Source organism: Oncorhynchus kisutch, linkage group LG17, assembly GCF_002021735.2.
Source record: "Oncorhynchus kisutch isolate 150728-3 linkage group LG17, Okis_V2, whole genome shotgun sequence".
Lineage (NCBI taxonomy): Eukaryota > Metazoa > Chordata > Actinopteri > Salmoniformes > Salmonidae > Oncorhynchus > Oncorhynchus kisutch.
In genome coordinates, this window is record NC_034190.2 from 1,579,665 (window position 1) to 1,597,524 (window position 17,860).

Sequence of the window (17,860 nt, forward strand, 5' to 3'; positions counted from 1 at the left end):
ATTACTCAGAGGAGATCTCTCCCCCCCCCCCCTCAGAATCGCCATATTACTCAGAGGAGATCTCCCCCCCCCCCCTCAGAATCCCCATATTACTCAGAGGAGATCCCCCCCCCCCCTCAGAATCCCCATATTACTCAGAGGAGATCTCTCCCCCCCCCCCCCTCAGAATCCCCATATTACTCAGAGGAGATCTCCCCCCCCCCCATCAGAATCCCCATATTACTCAGAGGAGATCTCCCCCCTCAGAATCCCCATGTTACTCAGAGGAGATCTCCCCCCCCCCCAGAATCCCCATATTACTCAGAGGAGATCTCCCCCCCCCCCTCAGAATCCCCATATTACTCAGAGGAGATACCCCCCCCCCCCTCCTCAGAATCGCCATATTACTCAGAGGAGATCTCCCCCTCAGAATCCCCATATTACTCAGAGGAGATCTCCCCCCCCCCCCCTCAGAATCGCCATATTACTCAGAGGAGATCTCCCCCACCCCCTCAGAATCCCCATATTACTCAGAGGAGATCTCCCTCCCCCCTCAGAATCCCCATATTACTCAGAGGAGATCTCCCTCCCCCCCTCAGAATCCCCATATTACTCAGAGGAGATCTCTCCCCCCCCCCCTCAGAATCCCCATATTACTCAGAGGAGATCTCTCCCCCCCCCCCCTCAGAATCGCCATATTACTCAGAGGAGATCTCCCCCCACCCCCTCAGAATCGCCATATTACTCAGAGGAGATCTCCCCCCACCCCTCAGAATCCCCATATTACTCAGAGGAGATCTCCCCCCCTCAGATCCCCATATTACTCAGAGGAGATCTCCCTCCCCCCCTCAGAATCCCCATATTACTCAGAGGAGATCTCCCCCCCCCCCTCAGAATCCCCATATTACTCAGAGGAGATCCCCCCCCCCCTCAGAATCCCCATATTACTCAGAGGAGATCTCTCCCCCCCCCCCCCTCAGAATCGCCATATTACTCAGAGGAGATCTCCCCCCACCCATTAGAATCCCCATATTACTCAGAGGAGATCTCCCCCCACCCCTCAGAATCCCCATATTACTCAGAGGAGATCTCCCTCCCCCCCCCCCCCCCCCCCCCCCCCCCCTCAGAATCCCCATATTACTAGGAGGAGATCTCTCCCCCCCCCCCCAGAATCCCCATATTACTCAGAGGAGATCCCCCCCCCCCTCAGAATCCCCATATTACTCAGAGGAGATCTCCCCCCCCCCCTCAGAATCCCCATTTTACTCAGAGGAGATCTCCCACCCCCCCAGAATCCCCATATTACTCAGAGGAGATCTCCCCCCACCCCTCAGAATCCCCATATTACTCAGAGGAGATCTCCCCCCCCCACCTCAGAATCCCCATATTACTCAGAGGAGATCTCCCACCCCCCCAGAATCCCCATATTACTCAGAGAACCCCTCCCCCCCCTCAGAATCCCCATATTACTCAGAGGAGATCTCCCCCCCCCCCCCCCCCCTCAGAATCCCCATATTACTCAGAGGAGATCTCCCCCCTCAGAATCCCCATGTTACTCAGAGGAGATCTCCCCCCCCCCCCCAGAATCCCCATATTACTCAGAGGAGATCCCCCCCCCCCCCTCAGAATCCCCATATTACTCAGAGGAGATCTCCCCCCCTCAGAATCCCCATATTACTCAGAGGAGATCTCCCCCCCTCTCAGAATCCCCATATTACTCAGAGGAGATCTCCCCCCCCCCTCTCAGAATCCCCATATTACTCAGAGGAGATCTTCCCCCCCCTCAGAATCCCCATATTACTCAGAGGAGATCTCCCCCCCCCCCCTCAGAATCCCCATATTACTCAGAGGAGATCCCCCCCCCCCTCAGAATCCCCATATTACTCAGAGGAGATCTCTCCCCCCCCCATCAGAATCCCCATATTACTCAGAGGAGATCTCCCCCCTCAGAATCCCCATGTTACTCAGAGGAGATCTCCCCCCCCCCCAGAATCCCCATATTACTCAGAGGAGATCTCCCCCCCCCCCCCTCAGAATCCCCATATTACTCAGAGGAGATCCCCCCCCCCCCCTCCTCAGAATCGCCATATTACTCAGAGGAGATCTCCCCCTCAGAATCCCCATATTACTCAGAGGAGATCTCCCCCCCCCCCCTCAGAATCGCCATATTACTCAGAGGAGATCTCCCCCCACCCCTCAGAATCCCCATATTACTCAGAGGAGATCTCCCCCCTCAGAATCCCCATGTTACTCAGAGGAGATCTTCCCCCCCCTCAGAATCCCCATATTACTCAGAGGAGATCTCTCCCCCCCCATCAGAATCCCCATATTACTCAGAGGAGATCTCCCCCCTCAGAATCCCCATGTTACTCAGAGGAGATCTCCCCCCCCCCCAGAATCCCCATATTACTCAGAGGAGATCTCCCCCCCCCCCTCAGAATCCCCATATTACTCAGAGGAGATCCCCCCCCCCCCTCCTCAGAATCGCCATATTACTCAGAGGAGATCTCCCCCTCAGAATCCCCATATTACTCAGAGGAGATCTCCCCCCCCCCCCCCTCAGAATCGCCATATTACTCAGAGGAGATCTCCCCCCACCCCTCAGAATCCCCATATTACTCAGAGGAGATCTCCCCCCTCAGAATCGCCATATTACTCAGAGGAGATCTCCCCCCACCCCTCAGAATCCCCATATTACTCAGAGGAGATCTCCCCCCTCAGAATCCCCATGTTACTCAGAGGAGATCTTCCCCCCCTTCAGAATCCCCATATTACTCAGAGGAGATCTCTCCCCCCCCATCAGAATCCCCATATTACTCAGAGGAGATCTCCCCCCTCAGAATCCCCATGTTACTCAGAGGAGATCTCCCCCCCCCCCCCAGAATCCCCATATTACTCAGAGGAGATCTCCCCCCCCCCCCTCAGAATCCCCATATTACTCAGAGGAGATCCCCCCCCCCCCTCCTCAGAATCGCCATATTACTCAGAGGAGATCTCCCCCTCAGAATCCCCATATTACTCAGAGGAGATCTCCCCCCCCCCCCTCAGAATCGCCATATTACTCAGAGGAGATCTCCCCCCACCCCTCAGAATCCCCATATTACTCAGAGGAGATCTCCCCCCTCAGAATCCCCATGTTACTCAGAGGAGATCTTCCCCCCCCTCAGAATCCCCATATTACTCAGAGGAGATCTTCCCCCCCCTCAGAATCCCCATATTACTCAGAGGAGATCTCCCCCCCCCCCCCCCCTCAGAATCCCCATATTACTCAGAGGAGATCTCCCCCCCCCCCCCATCAGAATCCCCATATTACTCAGAGGAGATCTCCCCCCTCAGAATCCCCATGTTACTCAGAGGAGATCTCCCCCCCCCCCCCCAGAATCCCCATATTACTCAGAGGAGATCTCCCCCCCCCCTCAGAATCCCCATATTACTCAGAGGAGATCCCCCCCCCCCCCTCCTCAGAATCGCCATATTACTCAGAGGAGATCTCCCCCTCAGAATCCGCATATTACTCAGAGGAGATCTCCCCCCCCCCCTCAGAATCGCCATATTACTCAGAGGAGATCTCCCCCCACCCCTCAGAATCCCCATATTACTCAGAGGAGATCTCCCTCCCCCCCTCAGAATCCCCATATTACTCAGAGGAGATCTCCCCCCCCCCCTCAGAATCCCCATATTACTCAGAGGAGATCCCCCCCCCCCTCAGAATCCCCATATTACTCAGAGGAGATCTCTCCCCCCCCCCCCCTCAGAATCGCCATTTTACTCAGAGGAGATCTCCCCCCACCCATTAGAATCCCCATATTACTCAGAGGAGATCTCCCCCCACCCCTCAGAATCCCCATATTACTCAGAGGAGATCTCCCCCCTCAGAATCCCCATGTTACTCAGAGGAGATCTCCCCCCCCCCCCCCCCAGAATCCCCATATTACTCAGAGGAGATCCCCCCCCCCCCTCAGAATCCCCATATTACTCAGAGGAGATCTCCCCCCCCCCCCCCTCAGAATCCCCATTTTACTCAGAGGAGATCTCCCACCCCCCCAGAATCCCCATATTACTCAGAGGAGATCTCCCCCCACCCCTCAGAATCCCCATATTACTCAGAGGAGATCTCCCCCCCCCACCTCAGAATCCCCATATTACTCAGAGGAGATCTCCCACCCCCCCAGAATCCCCATATTACTCAGAGGAGATCTCCCCCCCCCACCTCAGAATCCCCATATTACTCAGAGGAGATCCCCCCCCCCCTCTCAGAATCCCCATATTACTCAGAGGAGATCTTCCCCCCCCTCAGAATCCCCATATTACTCAGAGGAGATCTCCCCCCCCCCCTCAGAATCCCCATATTACTCAGAGGAGATCTCCCCCCCCCCCCCAGAATCCCCATATTACTCAGAGGAGATCCCCCCCCCCCCTCAGAATCCCCATATTACTCAGAGGAGATCTCCCCCCCCCCCCAGAATCCCCATATTACTCAGAGGAGATCTTCACCACCCTTGAGGAAGAGACGTGTCATTTCCAGACCCAGGGAAATGTGCTCATCTGTGGGGACACAAATGCGCGCGCAGGAACACTACCTGATCTAACGAGCACACGAGGGGACAGCTTTATTACAGGCCATAGTGTCTCTGTCTTCATCTCCCCATAGAAACAACAGTGACAGACCACACGATGGGACAGCTTTATTACAGGCCATAGTGTCTCTAACTGTCTTCATCTCCCCATAGAAACAACAGTGACAGACCACACGAGGAGACAGCTTCATTACAGGCCATAGTGTCTCTGTCTTCATCTCCCCCATAGAAACAACAGTGACAGACCACACGAGGAGACAGCTTCATTACAGGCCATAGTGTCTCTGTCTTCATCTCCCCCATAGAAACAACAGTGACAGACCACACGAGGAGACAGCTTCATTACAGGCCATAGTGTCTCTGTCTTCATCTCCCCCATAGAAACAACAGTGACAGACCACACGAGGAGACAGCTTCATTACAGGCCATAGTGTCTCTGTCTTCATCTCCCCCATAGAAACAACAGTGACAGCACCGTCAACAACAACAGAAGGGATCTGTTGCAGCTCTGTAGAAGCCTGGGTCTGCACTTTGTCAATGGTAGGTTACGGGGGGACTCTTTGGGGAGATTCACCTACTGCTCACCTCTTGGTCACAGCACAGTAGACTATATGATCACAGACATCGACCCTTTCTCTCTCAGCTCATTCACTGTCAAGCCACTAACACCTCTGTCTGATCACAGCCAAATTACATTGTTCCTCAAAAGAACAGACATGGAAACAACCAGACATTCACAGCCCAGTCAGCTGTACAACATCAGACATTCACAGCCCAGTCAGCTGTACAACATCAGACATTCACAGCCCAGTCAGCTGTACAACACCAGACATTCACAGCCCAGTAAGCTGTACAACACCAGACATTCACAGCCCAGTGAGCTGTACAACATCAGACATTCACAGCCCAGTAAGCTGTACAACATCAGACATTCACAGCCCAGTAAGCTGTACAACATCAGACATTCACAGCCCAGTCAGCTGTACAACATCACAGCCCAGTCAGCTGTACAACACCAGACATTCACAGCCCAGTCAGCTGTACAACATCACAGCCCAGTCAGCTGTACAACATCAGAAATTCATACCTATGGGACCAAAATAGCAGAAAGCAACCTGTAACCAAAATATCCAAACACTCCTAGATAACTTCCTGGACACCACATTCACTCACAGTGAAGAAGGCGTCAATCTGGCAGTACAAAACATCAACTATATATTCAGGAAAACGACAAAAGAAGCACAACTGAAATTGATAATAAACAAAACAAAAAAGGCCACAGATGACAACTGGTTTGATGCAGATTGGAAATTTATAAGGAAAAACTTAGAACATTATCCAACCAAAAGCACAGAGACCCAAATAATGGTGAATTACGCCTTTATCACTGGCAGACTTTAAAACTCTATAAACGTACATTCAGAACCAAAAAAGAACAACAGCAAGCTGCTGACACTAATTGAGGAGTCCGTAAACACAAACAACTTCTGGCAACACTGGAAAAACCAAAAGAAAATTAAAACAAGAGGAATTAGATATACAAAATGGTGTCATTGGGCCGGCAGGGTAGTGGTTAGAGTGTAGAGGAGGTAGAGTAGTGGTTAGAGTGTAGAGGTGGCAGGGTAGTGGTTAGAGTGTAGAGGTGGCAGGGTAGTGGTTAGAGTGTAGAGGAGGCAGGGTAGTGGTTAGAGTGTAGAGGAGGCAGGGTAGTGGTTAGAGTGTAGAGGAGGCAGGGTAGTGGTTAGAGTGTAGAGGAGGCAGGGTAGTGGTTAGAGTGTAGAGGAGGCAGGGTAGTGGTTAGAGTGTAGAGGAGGCAGGGTAGTGGTTAGAGTGTAGAGGAGGTAGGGTAGTGGTTAGAGTGTAGAGGTGGCAGGGTAGTGGTTAGAGTGTAGAGGTGGCAGGGTAGTGGTTAGAGTGTAGAGGAGGCAGGGTAGTGGTTAGAGTGTAGAGGAGGCAGGGTAGTGGTTAGAGTGTAGAGGAGGCAGGGTAGTGGTTAGAGTGTAGAGGAGGCAGGGTAGTGGTTAGAGTGTAGAGGAGGCAGGGTAGTGGTTAGATTGTAGAGGAGGCAGGGTAGTGGTTAGAGTGTAGAGGAGGCAGGGTAGTGGTTAGAGTGTAGAGGAGGCAGGGTAGTGGTTAGAGTGTAGAGGAGGCAGGGTAGTGGTTAGAGTGTAGAGGAGGCAGGGTAGCCTAGTGGTTAGAGTGTAGAGGTGGCAGGGTAGCCTAGTGGTTAGAGTCTACACTATGCTACCCTGCCGCCTCTACACTCTAACCACTAGACTACCCTGCCGCCTCTACACTCTAACCACTAGGCTACCCTGCCGCCTCTACACTCTAACCACTAGACTACCCTGCCGCCTCTACACTCTAACCACTAGGCTAGTGTAGAGGCGGCAGTGTAGCCTAGTGGTTAGAGTGTAGAGGCGGCAGGGTAGCCTAGTGGTTAAAGTGTAGAGGCGGCAGTGTAGCCTAGTGGTTAGAGTGTTGGACTAGTAACCGGAAGGTTGCAAGTTCAAACCTCCGAGCTGACAAGGTACAAATCTGTCGTTCTGCCCCTGAACAAGCAGTTAACCCACTGTTCCTAGGCTGTCATTTTAAATAAGAATGTGTTCTTAACTGACTTGCCTGGTTAAATAAAGGTTAAATAAATAAAATAAAACAAAACATGGACAACCCATTTTAAAACACAAATTGATGCAACCGCAGAACCAAATTCATGAGAAGTTGAATGGATTAGAAAAAGCTATAAAGGACAATCAAAATCCATTGGACTCCCCAATTACTGACCAGGAGCTCTATAAGAAACTAAACTATTACTGACCAGGAGCTCTATAAGAAACTAAACTATTACTGACCAGGAGCTCTATAAGAAACTAAACTATTACTGACCAGGAGCTCTATAAGAAACTAAACTATTACTGACCAGGAGCTCTATAAGAAACTAAACTATTACTGACCAGGAGCTCTATAAGAAACTAAACTATTACTGACCAGGAGCTCTATAAGAAACTAAACTATTACTGACCAGGAGCTCTATAAGAAACTAAACTATTACTGACCAGGAGCTCTATAAGATACTTCAGGCCCTCAAATGTAAAAAAAAGGATGCAGACCTGATGGAATCCGAAATGAGCTAAATGTCAATTGATCCAGATCTGTCAATTTGTACAAAATATATAGAGTACTGCACACACAACAATTACTGAGGTTTACATTTATTTATGCTGAGTAGTTTGTGTCGGGGGGCTAGAGTCAGTCTGTTATATCTGGAGTATTTCTCCTGTCTTATCCGGTGTCCTGTGTGAATTTAAGTATGCTAACCTACAAAGCATTACATGGGCTTGCTCCTACCTATCTCTCTGATTTGGTCCTGTCGTACATACCTACACGTACGCTACGGTCACAAGACGCAGGCCTCCTAATTGTCCCTAGAATTTCTAAGCAAACAGCTGGAGGCAGGGCTTTCTCCTATAGAGCTCCATTTTTATGGAACGGTCTGCCTACCCATGTCAGAGACGCAAACTCGGTCTCAACCTTTAAGTCTTTACTGAAGACTCATCTCTTCAGTGGGTCATATGATTGAGTGTAGTCTGGCCCAGGAGTGGGAAGGTGAACGGAAAGGCTCTGGAGCAACGAACCACCCTTGCTGTCTCTGCCTGGCCGGTTCCCCTCTTTCCACTGGGATTCTCTGCCTCTAACCCTATTACAGGGGCTGAGTCACTGGCTTGCTGGGGCTCTCTCATGCCGTCCCTGGAGGGGGTGCGTCACCTGAGTGGGTTGATTCACTGTTGTGGTCATCCTGTCTGGGTTGGCGCCCCCCCCTTGGGTTGTGCCGTGGCGGAGATCTTTGTGGGCTATACTCAGCCTTGTCTCAGGATGGTAAGTTGGCGGTTGAAGATATCCCTCTAGTGGTGTGGGGGCTGTGCTTTGGCAAAGTGGGTGGGGTTATATCCTTCCTGTTTGGCCCTGTCCGGGGGGTGTCCTCGGATGGGGCCACAGTGTCTCCTGACCCCTCCTGTCTCAGCCTCCAGTATTTATGCTGCAGTAGTTTACGTGTCGGGGGGCTGGGGTCAGTTTGTTATATCTGGAGTACTTCTCCTGTCCTATTCGGTGTCCTGTGTGAATCTAAGTGTGCGTTCTCTAATTCTCTCCTTCTCTCTTTCTTTCTCTCTCTCGGAGGACCTGAGCCCTAGGACCATGCCCCAGGACTACCTGACATGATGACTCCTTGCTGTCCCCAGTCCACCTGGCCATGCTGCTGTTCCAGTTTCAACTGACCTGAGCCCTAGGACCATGCCCCAGGACTACCTGACATGATGACTCCTTGCTGTCCCCAGTCCACCTGGCCATGCTGCTGCTCCAGTTTCAACTTCCACCTGACTGTGCTGCTGCTCCAGTTTCAACTGTTCTGCCTTATTATTATTCGACCATGCTGGTCATTTATGAACATTTGAACATCTTGGCCATGTTCTGTTATAATCTCCACCCGGCACAGCCAGAAGAGGACTGGCCACCCCACATAGCCTGGTTCCTCTCTAGGTTTCTTCCTAGGTATTGGCCTTTCTAGGGAGTTTTTCCTAGCCACCGTGCTTCTACACCTGCATTGCTTGCTGTTTGGGGTTTTAGGCTGGGTTTCTGTACAGCACTTTGAGATATCAGCTGATGTACGAAGGGCTATATAAATACATTTGATTTGATTTGATTTGACAAAGAGAAAGAGAGAGAGATAAGGACAAAGAGAAAGAGAGAGAGAGAGAGAGATAAGGACAAAGAGAGAGAGATAAGGACAAAGAGAGAGAGAGAGAGAGATAAGGACAAAGAGAGAGAGAGAGAGAGAGATAAGGACAAAGAGAGAGAGAGAGAGAGAGAGATAAGGACAAAGAGAGAGAGATAAGGACAAAGAGAGAGAGAGAGAGAGATAAGGACAAAAGAGAGAGAGAGAGAGAGATAAGGACAAAAAGAGAAAGAGAGAGAGATAAGGACAAAGAGAGAAAGAGAGAGAGATAAGGACAAAGAGAGAGAGATAAGGACCGAGAGAGAGAGAGAGAGAGAGAGAGAGAGGGAGAGAGAGAGAGAGCGAGAGAGAGAGAGAGAGAGCGAGAGAGAGCGAGAGAGAGAGATACGGACAGAGAGAGAGAGCGAGCGAGAGAGAGAGATAAGGACAAAGCGAGAGAGAAGGAAGGAAGGACAAATAGAAAGAAGGAAGGACAAAGAGAGAGAACGAAGGACAAAGAGAGAGAGAGAAGGAAGGACAAAGAGAGAGACACTTACTAGTCTGAGGCCAAACCACACAACTAACAATATTGGACACTTTCTGGAACACAAAGCCTTCAGTATCTCATCCTGGAATATCCTGAGGTCATCTGCCTTTGGCCTAAAGAGCAGGAACCTTGACTTCATCAAAGAAATCCAGACAAATGTCATCCTACAAAAAACATGGTATAGAGGAGATGGACCCACTGGTTGCCCTCTACGTTACAGAAAGCTGGTAGTCCCATCCACCATACTACCAGGTATGAAATAGGGAAGGGACTCAGGGGGTATGCAAATTTGATATAGAGCAGACCCACTCTATTAAATTAATCAAAAGAGGAACATTTGGCTAGGAATTCAAAAGGAAATGATCTCAACAGAGTAAAATGTCCTCCTGTGTGCTACCTATATCCCCCCACTAGAATCCCCATACTTTAATGAAGACAGCTTCTCCATCCTGGAGGGGTAAATCAATTATTTTCAGGCCCAGGGACATGTACTAGTCTGTGGCGACCTAAATGCCAGAACCAGACAAGAACCTGACACCCTCAGCACACAGGGGGACAAACACCTGCCTGGAGGTGACAACACTCCCTCCCCCATATGCCCAACTACGACAGCATAACAACAAAAAAAAACGGATCACAACTCCTGCAGCTCTGTCGCATGCTGGGTATGTACATAGTCAATGGTAGGCTTCGAGGGGACTCCTATGGTAGGTACACTTATAGCTCATCTTTTGGCAGCAGTACTGTAGACTACTTTATCACTGACCTCAACCCAGAGTCTCTCAGAGCGTTCACATTCAGCCCACTGACACACCTATCAGACCACAGCAAAATCACAGTCTACTTGAACAGAGCAATAGTCAATGATGAGGCATCAAAGCCAAATGAACTGAAAACTATTAAGAAATGCTATAGGAAAGTAGTGTGGAAGGAAAGTAGTGTGGAAACCTACCAAAAAACTATTCGACAACAAATCCCTTTCAGACAACTTCCTGGACAAAACATTGCACTGTAATAGTGAAGGTGTAAACCTGGCAGCAGAAAATCTAAACAGTATATGTAACCTCTCAGCTTCCCCATCAAATAAAAAAAATGCCTGTGGGGTTGATGGTATTCTCAATGAAATGATTAAATATACAGACCACACATTCCAATTGGAATGAAATATTTAACATCATACTCAGCTCCGGCATTTTCACCAATATGTGGAACCAAGGACTGATCACCCCAATCTGCAAAAGTGGAGACAAATTTGACCCCAATAACTACCGGTATAAGCGTCAACAGGAACCTTGGGAAAATCCTAGCAGACTAGTTCATGTCCTCAGTGAAAACAATGTACTGAGCAAATGTCAAATTGGCTTCATACCAAATTACCATGTGACAGACCACGTATTCACCCTGCACACCCTAATTGACAAAGAAACAAAGGCAAAGTCTTTTCATCCTTTGTTGATATCAAAAAAGCTTTTGACTCAGTTTGGCACGAGGGTCTGCTATACAAATGTCACTCGTTTCAGGAAACTTTGCGTATGCCACTTAACAGCCATTTAAACCTTTTGGCAGAAATGCCTTCTGGAACATGTTAACTTTCATGTGCCTTAATAACAAACTTGGATGCCATCTGTAAATACGTTTAAAAAGGTTAAAATTACGAGCCTAGTTGGTTTAGCCACAGATTTTTTTTTTGCAATCTTCACACTAGGGGCGGCAGGGTAGCCTAGTGGTTAGAGCGTTGGACTAGTAACCGGAAGGTTGCAAGTTCAAACCCCCGAGCCGACAAGATACAAATCTGTCGTTCTGCCTCTGAACAGGCAGTTAACTCACTGTTCCTAGGCTGTTATTGAAAATAAGAATTTGTTCTTAACTGACTTGCCTGGTTAAATAAAGGTTGAGATAATGAGTGGGCTGGACATGCCGAGAGAGGAGTTCAGATTGGTCTCCGTATAGAAGGCTTCAGCCTATTTGAGCTGGTCAGTCTGTGCTGGTAATCCTGTCAAACGCGGCTTTTTAAAAATGTGTTGTGTAAAAAAATATATAGGACAAAATATACATCACGACAAGAGCACCACAACACTACATAAAGAGAGACCCAGCATGGTATCAACACAACATCGGCAAAATCAGTTATGAAATTGTTGCCAGCAGAGCTGGTTAGGCTGTTTTCATGTTATCCAGAGCTAAACCAATCATCGGCCAGAGTGTCAAGTTTTCGCTCTGAACGCTCTGAGAGCGAAATGAGATGGGTGGGGCTAAAGCTTAACCCTCCTGCTGTGTTCCGGTCCAATTGGACCAATTAACAAGTCCTCCCTCTAAAAAATGTAGTTAATTTAATCTGATTGTCATAAGGTTCCATGACTTTGTCCACACAGAGCATCTGAACACACAAAATCCATTTGGATGATCTTCAACACATTTTATTTAACTTTTTATTCAACTTTTGCACACCTGTGGTGTTCCTGGTCAAAAATGACCGGTCATTAGAAATGAATGGGTGAGACTAATCAAATTGAGTTCAGGCACATTCACACACTTCCTCTCTCAGACCTTCCTCACTTCCCTTCTTGACTTCCATGGCATCCCCCACGGGAACCTTTCCCTATTAGAATCTTTCCCCCAAGGGAACCACATCTGTTGGAATTCTCACAAACAATCACAACTTTCCTCACAGCTCTGGTATATAAAGCTTATTTGAGGCCTTGATCCCAATTCATTCTGTGGCAGCACAATGACCAAACGATATACTTATGTGATCTTTGATCAGGGCACTGGTGAGGAGGAGAGAGTCCTTGTTAAACTGACACAAAGTAGTCAGTGATAAATAGCACAGAGTATTTGTTATAGTCAAAATAATCCTTACATTAGGCTTTTTTTTTTTTACTCAAAAACGAGTTGTATGAGCTCAGGTCAACGAGGCCTACAGGCCATAAAGAGCTAATAGAAGTTCAAAACATGTAATGTTCACAAGAACTTGAATTGCTAAAAGTATCTAACACAACATTAGGTGATAATATATATATATATTATAATGGATTTATAATCAGCTATAATGGGGCGGTCATTTTGGACCGGGAACACAGAATTAATTAACATGAAACGAACACAACCTGAGGGTTAAGAGGGTGTGAACGATGATGAATGGGACAAAGAGGAGCTCTTCACTCAGTACCAAAACATTCAAGCGCCATTTTCTCAAAAGTGAGTTTACAAGTTGATCAACTTTCAAAGCAGAATTACTTTCCCATTGTTCCTCAAATGCAGTGTATGAAATACCATTTTGTAGCTCTGAATCTCTACTGTTATCCAATGTTAATAAAAACACCATTTTGAATTTTGCTATATAAGACCGATTTGAGCTGGTCACTCCCAAATTGACGGAAAGTGGTGTTGGGGGAAAAACATACAACATTATACAATCCATGAACACAAACAACAAGTGTGTGGTTAAAATTGGCAAAAAATATATATATTTCCAATCTGAAGTCAAATGTCTACTGTTTTTCTGTATTTGCTGATGATCTGGTGCTTCTGTCCCCAACCAAGGAGGGCCTACAACAGCACCTAGATCTTCTGCACAGATTCTGCCAGACCTGGGCTCTGACAGTAAATCTCAGTATGACCAAAATAATGGTGTTCCAAAAAAGGTCCAGTCACCAGGACCACAAATACAAATTCCATCTAGACACCGTTGTCCTAAAGCACACAAAAAACGATACATACCTCAGCCTAAACATCAACATACCTCGGCCTAAACATCAGCGCCACAGGTAACTATACATACCTCAGCCTAAACATCAGCGCCACAGGTAACTTCAACAAAGCTGTGAACGTGCTGAGATACAAGACAAGAAGGGCATTCTATGCCATCAAAGGGAACATCAAATTTGACATCCCAATTAGGATCTGGCTAAAAACACTTGAATCAGTTATAGAACCCATTGCCCTTTATGGCTGTGAGGTCTGGGATCCGCTCACCAACCAAGAATTCACAAAATGGGACAAACATCAAATTGAGACTCCACATGCATAATTCTGCAAAAATATCCTCAGTGTACAACGTGGAACACCAAATAATGCAGAGCAGAATTAGACCAATAACCGCTAATGAAATCCAGAAAAGAGCTGTTAAATTGTACAAACACCTAAAAGGAAGTGATTCCCAAACCTTCCATAACAAAGCCATCACCTACAGAGAGATGAACCTGGAGAAGAGTCCCCAAACACAAACACACCCCACAGAGCCCCAGGACAGCAACACAATTAGACCCAACCAAATCATGAGAAAAGAAAAAGATAATTCTTTCCAATGTGTCAAGTAATTAACATAAAAACAGAGCAAACTAGAATGCTTTTTGGCCCTAAACAGAGAGTACACATTGGCAGAATACCTGACCACGGTGACTGACCCAAACTTATGGAAAGCTTTGACTACGTACAGACTCAGTGAGCATAGCCTTGCTATTGAGAAAGGCCTCCGTAGGCAGACCTGGCTCTCAAGAGAAGACAGGCTATTGTGCACACTGCCCACAAAATGAGGTGGAAACTGAGCTGCACTTCCTAACCTCCTGCCAAATGTATGACCATATTAGAGACACATATTTCCCTCAGATTACATAGACCCCCAAATAATTTCAAAACAAATCCAATCTTGATAAACTCCCATATCTACTGAGTGAAATACCAGTGTGACATCACAGCAGCAAGATTTGTGACCTGTTGCCACGAGAAAAGGGCAACCAGTGAAGAACAAACACCATTGTAAATTCAACCCATATTTATGTTTATTTATTTTCCCTTTTGTAATTTAACTATTTGTACATTGTTACAACACTGTATATATACATAATATGACATTTTAAATGTTTACTGTTAATTTGTATTGTTTATTTCACTTTGGCAATGTCAGCATATGTTTCCCATGCCAATAAATCCTTTTGAATTGAAACGTGTACCACCAGCAGGGCTACCAGCAAGGCTACCAGCAAGGCTACAGTACCAGCAGGGCTACCAGCAAGGCTACAGTACCAGCAAGGCTACAGTACCAGCAGGGCTACCAGCAAGGCTACAGTACCAGCAGGGCTACAGTACCAGCAGGGCTACCAGCAAGGCTACAGTACCAGCAGGGCTACCAGCAAGGCTACAGTACCAGCAGGGCTACCAGCAGGGCTACAGTACCAGCAGGGCTACAGTACCAGCAGGGCTACCAGCAAGGCTACAGTACCAGCAGGGCTACCAGCAAGGCTACAGTACCAGCAGGGCTACCAGCAAGGCTACAGTACCAGCAGGGCTACCAGCAAGGCTACAGTACCAGCAGGGCTACCAGCAGGGCTACAGTACCAGCAGGGCTACCAGCAGGGCTACAGTACCAGCAAGGCTACCAGCAAGGCTATAGTACCAGCAGGGCTATCAGCAAGGCTACAGTACCATCAGGGCTACTAGCATGGCTACAGTACCAGCAGGGCTACCAGCAAGGCTACAGTACCAGCAGGGCTACCAGCAAGGCTACAGTACCAGCAGGGCTACCAGCAAGGCTACAGTACCAGCAGGGCTACCATCAGGGCTACCAGCAAGGCTACAGTACCAGCAGGGCTACCATCAGGGCTAACAACAAGGCTACAGTACCAGCAGGGCTACCATCAGGGCTACCAGCAAGGCTACAGTACCAGCAGGGCTACCAGCAAGGCTACAGTACCATCAGGGCTACCAGCAAGGCTACAGTACCAGCAGGGATACCAGCAAGGCTACAGTACCATCAGGGCTACCAGCAAGGCTACAGTACCATCAGGGCTACCAGCAAGGCTACAGTACCAGCAGGGCTACCAGCAAGGCTACAGTACCATCAGGGCTACCAGCAAGGCTACAGTACCAGCAGGGCTACCAGCAAGGCTACAGTACCAGCAGGGCTACCAGCAAGGCTACAGTACCAGCAAGGCTACAGTACTAGCAGGGCTACCAGCAAGGCTACAGTACCAGCAGGGCTACCAGCAAGGCTACAGTACCAGCAGGGCTACCAGCAAGGCTACAGTACCAGCAGGGCTACAGTACCAGCAGGGCTACCAGCAAGGCTACAGTACCAGCAGGGCTACAGTACCAGCAGGGCTACAGTACCAGCAAGGCTACAGTACCAGCAGGGCTACCAGCAAGGCTACAGTACCAGCAGGCTACCAGCAAGGCTACAGTACCAGCAGGGCTACAGTACCAGCAAGGCTACAGTACCAGCAGGGCTACCAGCAAGGCTACAGTACCAGCAAGGCTACAGTACCAGCAGGGCTACCAGCAAGGCTACAGTACCAGCAAGGCTACAGTACCAGCAGGGCTACCAGCAAGGCTACAGTACCAGCAGGGCTACCAGCAAGGCTACAGTACCAGCAGGGCTACCAGCAAGGCTACAGTACCAGCAAGGCTACAGTACCAGCAGGGCTACCAGCAAGGCTACAGTACCAGCAGGGCTACCAGCAAGGCTACATTACCAGCAAGGCTACAGTACCAGCAAGGCTACAGTACCAGCAAGGCTACAGTACCAGCAGGGCTACCAGCAAGGCTACAGTACCAGCAGGGCTACCAGCAAGGCTACAGTACCATCAGGGCTACCAGCAAGGCTACAGTACCAGCAGGGCTACCAGCAAGGCTACAGTACCAGCAGGGCTACCAGCAAGGCTACAGTACCAGCAAGGCTACAGTACCAGCAGGGCTACCAGCAAGGCTACAGTACCAGCAGGCTACCAGCAAGGCTACAGTACCAGCAGGGCTACAGTACCAGCAAGGCTACAGTACCAGCAGGGCTACCAGCAAGGCTACAGTACCAGCAAGGCTACAGTACCAGCAGGGCTACCAGCAAGGCTACAGTACCATCAGGGCTACCAGCAAGGCTACAGTACCACCAGGGCTACCAGCAAGGCTACAGTACCAGCAGGGCTACAGTACTAGCAGTGTGTTGGAGGATACACTGGCATGCCCCGGGGTGACAAGCTATTTCAGGATGATTGGTAGATGTGCCTGTCTCTCCTCTGCGGACGACACAGCCTGCCTGTCTAACATCCTCATCCACAGCCTGTCTCCCCTCCTCTGATTACCCAGCCTGCCTGTCTATCGTTCTTAGGTGACATGACCCACTTCCTGCCCTTTCTGCCCCCTGGTGTATTGTGCTTCCTGGTAATTACTGTGGCTGGGAGAGCTAGTGGCCAATCAGACGGCCTCATGGAGGGAGGATAAGGCACAGGCTGGTGGAGGACCGAATGCATTCAACCAGACAGCACAGGTTACAATAAATTACACCAGAAACCATTTGTGGTAGCTGGGACAGGGGTGGTGAATCAGGCAGCCTGGTGGAGGGAGACAGCCTGGTGGAGGGAGACAGCCTGGTGGAGGGAGACAGCCTGGTGGAGGGAGACAGCCTGGTGGAGGGAGACAGCCTGGTGGAGGGAGACAGCCAGGTGGAGGGAGACAGCCTGGGGTGAAAACCTATTTACCATAGACACCCCACAAGCACTGGAACAGCAAATGACAACACACCAGAAACCATTTGTGGGTCCTGGGACTGGGATGGCAGGAGGCACCAAGCAGTGCAGGACACAATGACACAACACCACAGCAACTAGCACAGCTACAACTAAAGTGATTACCCATCTTACACATGGCAGAAGAATATATGAAGGCATACCAGAAAAAAGCCAAAGGAGATGGACTGTATATGACAGAGTTTAGTTACAGTTGAAGTCAGAAGTTTACATACACTTAGGTTGGGGTCATTAAAACTTGTTTTTCAACCACTCAACAAATTTCTTGTGAACTAACTATAGTTTTGGCAAGTCAGTTAGGACATCTACTTTGTGCATGACAAAGTAGATGTGCCTGATGAAACAAAAATAGAACTGTTTGGCCATAATGACCATCGTTATGTTTGGAGGAAAAAGGGGGAGGCTTGCAAGCCAAAGAACAAATCAAATCAAATGTATTTATATAGCCCTTCGTACATCAGCTGATATCTCAAAGTGCTGTACAGAAACCCAGCCTAAAACCCCAAACAATGCAGGTGTAGAAGCACGG